Here is a 10,533-nt window from a genome sequence, read left to right on the forward strand (position 1 = left end):
ATATAGTGTTTCTTCCCACTAGAACATATGCATCACAAGGTCAGCAATTTTTCTGTTTTCACTTCAATGCCATTTCCCAAATACAAATCCATCTGTCATATATGTGGCAATAACAAATGTCCGTTGAATGAAAGATCACTGCAGAGCACCTCCCTATTCTAGAGACACTCTTTTATTTTTATTTTTTTATTTTTTTGAGTCAGAGTCTTACTTTTTTCCTAGGTTGGAGTGCAGTGGTACACTGTTCACGGCCACCACAGCCTTGACCTGCAAAGCTCTAGTAATCCTTCCATCTCAGCCTTCCAAGTAGCTGGAAGCACAGGTATGCACCACCACACCCAGCTAATTTTTTTATTTATTGTAGAGAAGAGGTCTTGCCATGTTGCCCAGGCAGGTCTCGAACCCTTGGGCTCAGGCAATCCTCTCGCCTCTGCCTCCCAAAGTGCGGGGATTACAGGTGTGAGCCACCATGCCCGAATGACACTATCTATATTAAAGGAGCCTCAGGCCAAGTGCTGTTTTGTGACAGTTACAGCACAATGTCCTGTCACATTGATATCGATGTCTCCTATGCTTTTCTCACCAGGGCTGCTTGTGTGCCTCCTCCCTGCATCCTTCCTCCCAACTCACTTTCCTGCACATGGTAGCACAACATTGTATTTCTCTCTTAGAAAAGAGACTCCTAGGCTTATGGGCCACATTTTTCAACCAAGTATAAATCTACATGAGACACTGCTTTATAAATCCATGAGTTTGAATTGGAGTCTGTGCTAAGATTACTAGAACTAAGGGCAGGGAGAGGGTAAGAGAGCAAAGCAGAAGAGATTTCCCACCAGAACTCATCTAAGATGAGAAATTACGGGATCCCTCCTCTCTGCTAACTCCAGAATCTGGTTTCCTTAGAAAGGTTGGGGGAAAGATGGAAAGTACAATCCAGAAAAGAGCCCTAAAAGGAGCTGGACATGTCTGAAACTGGTCTCTTAATACTACGGAGACTCCTGTGTGCAGGGGCCACCCTGGGCAATGTCTGAATACTTGTGATCACAGATCCTGGTGGGAAAAGGTTCTCTACTGAAGGGCCAAAGATGATGGAGCAGCAAAGACATCACAGTCAAACCGTGACCACATGAAGCCCATGGTGGCCTGAGCATCAACTGGGCACAGCCCCACCAACATTCCTCACCTACAACAGATCAGCACAACAGTGGATTCTGGAAGGTTTTTAGGTCTTCCTTTTATTTCCTCTCTCAAATTTTAGGAATCTCCTCCTTTAATTAACCCAGCAACTTCTCATAGCAAGAATCTGAATAAAATTGATATCGGATTCTTGTTTTCATCAGGGAGATAAGAAGTTGCAGTTCAGTACACCACGAAGTAGAGACAAGAAAGGAGACATCCCAGTCCCACCTCTCTGGAATAGGAAAGATGATCAGAGAAGGCACACAGGTCAGAGTGGGCAACAGGGTCAACATGGACATGGGTGTGGGCTAGTCTTCTTCCCACACATTCATGTTGGCAGACACACTCAATGCCCTTTGTTGAAAGAGAAGTCAGAGGCTCTTGAAGTCACAAAGGGGAGACCTGGACAAATCTTTCATAACTCAGTCCCACACATAGCAGCTGCCTCAGGCTGTAGCAGAAAATATTCATGAACAAATTCAGATCAGTCACAGTGAGTGGTGACATTCTGAATAGCCCATCGCTTGCTCAAGAAGTCCAAATCAAAGAATCCCCACAGCCCAGCTGTGTCTCCTCTGCTCCACTCCCTCTTGCCTAAGTACACATCAGGCCTTCCAGGGTGTCACTTTTACAAGTCATGACAGACACATCAGAGCCCTGGGCATTGTCGGTGCCTGAGATGGAACAAAACAGAACCTTCTAAGAGCCCATAGGAGATATGGTGCAAGAGAAATTATGGAGTGGGTGAGCTCCCCCACAGGTTCCTATCTACACTGTTCCAAGAACCTGAGGGATCGTGCTCTCCACACTTACAGGCAGCCTGAGCATAGCGCCCTCCTTTACCACCTGTGGGAAGAAAATGTCCAGTGAGAGACCAGGGAGGAGTCAGGGCCATGAAGTCCTAGAGGAAACCCTAGTCTTTGGACTCCAGTAAAGTTTCCCAAACTGTGACTATAGACTCAGGGCAGAATCAGGTAACAAGAGAAAAGGAAATGTGTAAGAACTGAACCAACTGCCCCCCTATAGGTTTGTCCTCACCAGGGACCTTTCCTGCAACCTGTGACTATTAGGAATCTGGTTCCCATCACCATTATCATCAAAGTGAAACACCTGTTCTTTACTTTCACATGTGCTTTGCACAAGAATAGGTAAGTGTTGCACACAGAGCTGGGTAGGCACATGTGTATGGATGGTATTTCCCAGTAACAAGGCAGGACCCACTACTGCTTGGGAAATGAAACTCCCAGTGGGACAAAAACAAACAAACAAAAAAAAACCCAGACCCCACCCCTCACCCCTTCCCTACCTGAACGCTTCTTCCTCCACATCACAGCTCCAGTGACAACAGCTCCAAAGAGAACCAGGCCAGCAACAATTCCCACCATGAGGGTGATGGTCTGGGAAGCTGGCTCTGGGAAAGGAAGGGAAGGTGAGGGGCCCGGACTCCCAGGCCTCATCCCTGACCCTGCTGAAGGCCTCCAGAAGGCCTCCTGCTTTCCTTGAGAAGAGTCTTGACCCTCACCCCGGTCCTTACCCCATCTCAGGGTGCGAGGCTCTGGCTGCCCCTCATGCTGTTCATGTCAAGTATATCTCTGTTCCTCTCCAGAAGGCACCACCACAGCCGCCCACTTCTGGAAGGTTCTGTCCCCTGAAGGCCTGGTCTCCACAAGCTCCATGTCCTGATGAGTCCTCCCCATCCCGCTGTCAGGTCAGTGTGATCACTGCAGAGTAGACGCCCAGGACCCAGCACCACGGGGTGAGTCTCCATCAGGGCTGAGGTGGCGGGTCACATGTGTCTTTGAGAGATCCAAATAAGAGTCAGAAAATCCAGGCACTTTGCATCCCTCATGGGGCCCTCCAGCGGCATCCATGTGACCATCGTGAGAATGGACAGGACAACTAGGGTGGAGGAAGGAGTCAAAACTCACACACCAATCTGACACAGACAACTGGGATGATCTGCTCCTTGGAAAGTTCTAGTCTCTGAGGGGAGAACAGGGACTTCTGGTCCTGACCTGTGTGGAGGCCGAGTGACCCTGAAGAACTGGAGTCAGATCTCCAAACACCCTGAGTGTGAGGCAGAGAACAAGGCCTTCGAGAATCATGGTGCCCAAGGCTGCGGCAGGGGTCAAAGGGAACTGCATTTCAGGGATTGTCTTCCCCTCCTTCCCTCAGAGACTCCAACCCTTATTGGCCCAGAGAAAAGGGAGTGCCTCAGAGTCACTCTGGAACAGGATGTGGAAAACCAAGAGGGCGATATTTCGAGCACTGATCTCATTTTCCTCCCCTCCTATGGCCGCCTGGGAGATCCGGGAGGCGCCCCGCAGCCCCTCGTACCCGCGCGCGGCAGTGTCTCCTTCCCATTCTCCAGGTATCTGAGCAGCCACTCCACACACCTGCCCTGCAGGTAGGCCTTCCTCTGCCCCGCCTCACCAGCCGCCTCCTACTTGCGCTTCGAAATCTCGGCCGCCTTGTCGGCCGCGGTCCAGGAGCGTGACGCCGTCGTAGACATGCCGGTCATAGCCTCGGAGCAGGCGACCCCCGGGCCTCACGTCGCGGCCAGACATCGCCAGGAGGGCGTGAGACCCTGGCCCAGCCCCCGCCATCAGCCCCGCCCCCGCCCTGACCCATCCACTGGGATTTTCGCCTAAACTGAAAATGAAACCGGGGGGAAAAGTCGCCTGAGGCTCTTCCCGGATCAAGAGCCTCGGCGGGTCCCGCAGCCTCGGGGTGAATCTCGGTCGGCCCCGGAGACTCAGATGACCGGAGCCGTCCGTGGGGGGATGCGAGGGGTCGTGACCTGTGGCCCGGGCCCGGGCTTACTCGCCCGCCTCGCTCTTCGTAGTAAGGGAACAGGGTCTGCAGATTCACTCGGTCTCGCTGTGTCGGTCTCCCAGTCCCAACACTCTGGCCCCTCCTGCTCCATCCACAGCGCCCGCGGCTCCTTGCTCTGACTCGCGGCGCCCCTGTCGAACCGCGCGAACTGCAGGGTCCACGTGGCCGACGGAGGCGAGGAAATAGCAGGGCGCAGATCCCCGGGTCCGAGGCTGATGGGCGAGAGGTGAGGAGGGGGTGAGGGGGCTCGAGAAGTGGGAAAGGCGACGGGTGAGGGAGCGGGGAGGGGAGGCGTCCTGGTCGGCGGACACGCGGCTTCCGGATCTGTCTGTGAAACCAGGAAAGACTCCCAGGCTGGGCCCAGCCGCTCTCCCTTCACTTCCCATCCTGGAATCCTCCCTGAACTGACTCCCTTCCACTCATCCTCTCCCCCTGGACTCTTCTAGAGGAAAACTCACCTCAGGGAACCTGGTGCCAGAGGGTGAGATCCCCAGGGAATGGAGGTGTAGAGACAGAAGTTTCCTCTTTAAACCTGGATAATTTGTGTATGAAAGCACCAGAGAGAGAGATTCTCAATGAGATCAGTTTCCTTTTTGTTTATTAACTGCAGTGGGTAGCACAATCTTGGTAACCCCTGAATGATCAGAAACCTAATCTGTTAAAAAAAAAATGATATTGGCCCTTTATATATAAATGTATCTAAACATGTTACAATTACACTTACAAAGTGCCCAAGTTTATGTCCAAGTCTATGTATCTGTGACTCTCTGTTTTTGTATTTTAAAATTATCTTCATTCCATAATCCTGAGTTTCCATATGTGAGTCCAGGACTTCTCCTTCATGAAAAGAAGCACGATTTGTTACTGTATGTTGCCACCAGGAGCCTAGACAGAATATAATCACCTCAGAGTTGCAAGTGCTCAATGCAGTCAAAATGCCTTTCATCAGCGCTCATGTTCTGTTTTCATGAATGATTCACATCTGAGGTGTGTGCATATTTTATTGGGACACTTGGTATTTTTTTTAACCTGATTAACATAAGAAAGATATTTGGTTTCAGGAAGTCCTACAAATGTAATAATTATCAAATGCAAAACAACACCCTGCTAGGCTCTGTAGATAGATGTATTAAAATCAATAAAACACTGTTTTTAAATCTTAGAATTCTGTTGCTTTGTAATTTTTCTGCTTCTTTTCCTCGCCTCCTGCTTTTCCAGTACTTGTTTCTGTCCTACTCAACCCTCAGTCCTCTTTTCCCCTCAGGCCCCACCACTCTCTCATTCATGGATTGTGGCATTAGCATTGTTCCCTCACCTGCTGCCCATGACTGTTCTCTCCACAGTGGTCGGCAGTCCTGCTGATGTGAGTCAGGTTGTGTCATTTCTCCAATAGCTCTGTGTTACTCTTGTGAAGTCTCTTGAATGTAAGGCACATGATGAGCACAGGGGCTTTGGGCATGTTTCAGTCTGATTCAATAAATCAGCTGCTGTCCCTTGTGGCCAAAGACAAGTGGTAGAAACTGGAAGGAAAGGAAGTGTTTAATTTCTAAAACCATGTTATAGGGAGACAGGTCAGCATTTTTACCCCCCTCAAAAAAAAAAAACCTCACTCAAAAGCAACACAAACTCATTTCAGTATTTCTACCCCAAATTCATGGAGCTTCACACACTCTGGGTTCAAAATCTGTGTGCAGTTTTAGCTTGACTCGAGATATTCATGAACATTTTTATTAACCTGAGACCACTGAGGTGACACAAAGTCTCCTGTTCATGCTGACATTTTAGATTTTGGAGCTTACATGTTTTTTGTTTTTGTTTTTTTAAGAAAGGAGCAGACAATTGCAACATTTGGAAGGAAGGGAAAGTCTTAACATTTAAAATGATAGATTTACATTGTTTTAAAACATAATTGTAACAATCTCCTTTTCCGGAACTCAGGCCTATGACATTCATTCTCCTTGTATTCGAGGTGGGCAATGCCCACACGAGGTTTTTAGACACACTCCTGCTGGCCTTGGATCACTCTCCTAATTATTAGATTGTATGACCTGCCTGACTGTCTCTTCTCCAGCACCAGCAACAGCCCACTAGATAAGACTGGCCCTCTAGACCAATCAGGCAAAGCCATGCTAGGAGAGAAGGGTTCTCAGAGGGGGTGGATGGGTGGATGGGTGGGGGAGGGAAACGTTCACTTTTAGATTGAAGCAGCTTTCAAATTCAGCTCAACTCAATTACAAAGAAAAGCTGTTCTTTTTTTTTCTTTCTTTTTTTTTTTTTTTAAAGTAGGATTCTCACTGTTGCCCAGGCTGGAGCAATGGCATGCCTCAACCTGCTGGGCTCAGGTGATCCTTTCACCTCAGTCTTCCAAGTAGCTGGAACCACAAGCACGAGCCTCCATGCCCCGCTAATTTTTTTTTTTTTTTAATCTGTTGTAGAGTCGGTCTTGCGAAATTGCCCAGGCTGGTCTCGAACCCTTGGCTCAAGCAATCCTCTTGCCTCTGCCTCCCAAAGTGGTGAAATTACAGATACGAGCCACTGTGCCTGGCTGGAAAGCTTAATACAAGTTTCCAAGTCTTTTCTAAATGACTGTTCCAATAATCAAAATGACCTAAGTTGTATCTACAGTATATAAAGGTATACCTGGTACATAGTAGGCATTATATTAATTTTGGTTAAATGAAATGAATGAATGAAATATTAGTGTGTTAAAATTTAATTGTAACACATAAAATTATAAATAAAAAAAACCAAAAATGTTAGAAAAGGGTTTTTTTTGCATATCATGAACTGTGCATATCAGTTTATAAATTCATTTCTCTTTTTTTTTCTTTTGAATTAGAGTCTCACTGTCACCCAGGCTGGAGGGCAGTGGCATGCTCTTGGCCAACGCAGCCTCAACCTGCTGAACTCAGGTGATTCTTCCACCTCAGTCTTCCAAGTAGCTGGAACTACAGGCACACGCCACCATGCCTGGCTAATTTTTTAAAAAATTTTTTATTGTAGAGCTGAGGTCTCACCAAGTTGCCCAGGCAGGTCTCAAACCTGTGGGCTCAGGAAATCCTCTCACCTCGGCCTCCCAAAGTGCTGGAAATAGGCGTGAGCCACTGCGCCTGGCCATAAATTCTTTCAGTGAAGAAAATTTTGCATACTTATCTGTTGAGCCTGTGTATTAATTTTCTATTACAATATACATATATTATATTACTGTATATATACAGTAAGTATGTATATACTTAGTGACTTTATTTTTATTTTATTTTACTTTTTTGAGTTGGAGTCTCACTCCATTGCCCAGGCTGGAGTGCAGTGGCACACTCACAGCCACTGCAGCCTCAACCTGCTGGGCTCAGGTGACCCTTCCATCTCAGCCTTCCAAGTAACTGTAACTATAGGCACCACCACCACACCCGGCTAATTTTTTGATTTATTGTAGAGTTGAGGTCTTGCCAAGTTGCCCAAGCTGGTCTTGAACCCATGGGCTCAAGCAATCCTCTCGCCTCGGCCTCCCAAAGTGCTGGGATTATAGGCATGAGCCACTGCACCTGGCCCTTAGTGACTTTAAACAAAGCCCATTCATGTGCTTATATCTTCTTAGTCAGAAATTCAGGCATGGTGTGGATAAATTCTCTGTTCAAGATTTCACAAAACTGTGTCCTCATCTTGAAGTTGGAGTCCTCATGAAATCTTGTATGGAGGCTGTGGACACAATTCGGTTTCTGGCAGTTGTAGGACCGAGGTCCCTGTTTCCTTGGCAGCTGTCAGGGTGGAGAAAGGGGAGCACTGCCCCCACTTCCTAGTGCCCCCCAGCATTCTTTGCCACTAAGCCCCTTCATATTTAAAGTCCACAGTGGAGGAATTCCCTCCCACTGGATCCCTTTCACATTGTGAATCTCTATGCTCAGGAGGAACTCAGTCCTTTTGCTTTCCTGATTAGGACCGTCTATTTGAGGAATATCATCCATTTTAAAGTCAACTGATTTGAGAACTTAATTACATCTGCAAAATTCCTTCACAGCATCACCTACATACATTACATGAATCTACATTAGTGTTGACTGAATAACTGAGGGACAGTGAGTAACTAAGGGGCCGTTACCAAGGGATTTTCACAGAATCAGTCAAGTATGGCCTGGATCTTCCTTTCATGATTAATTGGTTCACATCTTGGAAATTGGAGTTCAAATAAATATATTTTTGTGAATGATAATAAAATAAATCCTGTTTAACCATGGAGATTCTTCTTAAATTTTAAAACCAAATGAAATGTTTAATGTCTTAAAATTCACTTAGAGCAAATGAAAATTAAAATATTATGTCATTTTGTCTTTGAAAGCTATTAGTTATCTGCTGCTGCATGACAAATTTCCTAAAACTTAGCAGCTCAAAACAACAAATATGTATTATTTTCCACATTTTGATGGTCAGGACTCTGAAAGAGATTTCCCTGAGAGCTTGTGGCTCAGGCTTCTCACAAGGTTGCAGTCCAGTTTTCATCCAGGGCTGCATCATCTGAGAGCTCGACTGGGGTTGGGAATTCACATGAAACATAGTGTTAGAACAGGCCTCAGTTCCTTGTTTGCAGGTCCCAGGAGGTCTTGGTTCCCAGTCACATGAACCTTCTCACAAAGCTGCTTGTGATAGCAGCTGGCAACACCCAGAGCTCGTGATCCCAGAGAGAGAACCAAGGGGGAAGCCACAAGTGTATTTTATGTTCTACATGCAGAGTCACAAACTATTACATGCCATGGCCCGCACGGCTGCCTTGAAGGACCTGAGAGAGAGCGGAGAGAGATTAAGAAAGACACAGACACAAAGACATAAAGAAAAGCTGGGGCCAGGTGGAACACTCTCCTCTGATGAAGAAGTGACCCTGAACTAGCTCAGTATGTTTATTTTATAATCAAGCACAAGGGAAGTTGGAAGGGATTCAAGATCTGTGAGGGAGCCATAATGGAATTATATTGCTACCTAAAAGGCAAGCTGTTCTGCAGTTATCTTGTTGTAGGTAAGGCTTTATCTGTACTATGTGCACCTGATGTGTGGGCATCTGAGACACTGTTTCGTGTAGCAGGCTGCATCCCTCACAGCCTGCCTTTGGCTAGGATGCAGAGCTTCCAAGCGAGAACTTGCCTACGAGCTTGGGGTCATTAAGTGAGACCTTGTCTTCCCTTGGGCCTTTACTCAAGGCCTGCAACAGTGACAGTGCTCATCTGCTCCCCACATCATCTCTGCTCCTGACAATGACATTATTCTATCAGTTAGAAGGGAGTCATTAAGTCCAGGTTGCACTTACAGGTAGGAAATAAAGCCACACTTCTGAATGAAAGGGATATCCAGGAATTTAATTACATGTTAAGAACAAAATTAAAATTGTTTCAGAACTTTTTAAATCAAATGCTTCTTTCATCTGATTAGTTTTCCTCAATGCTTTTCACTTCTCTTTTTACTGTAATGATTAAAAGTTTGGGACATCATAGAGCATTGACTGCTGGAAAATAAGCTCGAGGAAAAAAACTACAGTATATGTTTTCTTCCAAATGCCTTTACAAATAATGTTCTCTTTACTGAGTGTGGTGGCTCATGCCTGTAATCCCAGCACTTTGGGAGGCCAAGGAAGGAGGATCATGTAAGCCCAGGAGTTCAAGATAAACCTGGGCAACATAGCAAGACCCCAGAAAATATAAAAATGAGCTAGGTGTGATGGCACACATCTGTAGTTCCAGCTACTTAGGCGGCTGAGGCAGAAATATTGCCTGATTCCAAAAGTTCGAGGCTGTGTTAAAACGTGATCCTGCCACTGCACTCCAGCCTGGGTGAAAGAATGAGGCCCCAACTCAAAATAAGAATAATATCCTTGCCGGGCTCAGTGGCTCAACCTGTAATCCCGCGCCTTTGGGAGGCTGAGGTGAGTGGATTGCCTGAGCCCACGGGTTCGAGACCCGCCTGGGCAGCGAGACCTCATCTCTACAATAAATCAAAAAATCAGCCGGGCGTGGTGGCGCATGCCTGTAATTCCGGCTACTCAGAAGGCTGAGGCGGAAGGATCGCCGGAGCCCAGCAGGTAGAGGCTGCGGTGGCCGGGAGCGGCCACTGCACTCCAGTCTGGGCGACAGAGTGAGACTCCGACTCAAAAAAAAAAAAAAAGAATAATATCCTCTTCAATAAGTTGCAACAAATTTGTGAACATAGTTAGATCAGAGTTCCAAGACTTCAGTGACATTAAAATAATACCTTAAAAATAATAGCTATTTTTGTTTTTTTCTAAGACATTCCAAGTTTAATTTAAGAATGCCAAATATACCAATTTTCTTACTCAAAAAAAATGCTTACTTGATCAGACTGCTTTCCAGTTAGAAAAATGTGAATCTCATACCTCAGTTTATACACCTTAGAATTGTGACAACATTGATGCAGCAGGTGGAGATGTTTAATTCCCATCTGGGAATAAGGCTATTCAATGGACATCCTATAATAAATTTCACTTCTTCTCCTGTGTCTTTTAATGAGATGTGATAGAAG

General features: G+C 46.4%; 1 pseudogene; it reads right to left on the bottom strand.

The window, feature by feature from the left end:
* Positions 1 to 1,773: 1,773 nt before the first annotated feature.
* Positions 1,774 to 3,746, bottom strand: LOC103274820 (annotated as a pseudogene).
* Positions 3,747 to 10,533: the final 6,787 nt, after the last annotated feature.

This window comes from Carlito syrichta, unplaced genomic scaffold (assembly GCF_000164805.1).
Source record: "Carlito syrichta isolate Samal-C Ts95f unplaced genomic scaffold, Tarsius_syrichta-2.0.1 Scaffold314889, whole genome shotgun sequence".
NCBI classification, from domain to species: Eukaryota; Metazoa; Chordata; class Mammalia; order Primates; family Tarsiidae; genus Carlito; species Carlito syrichta.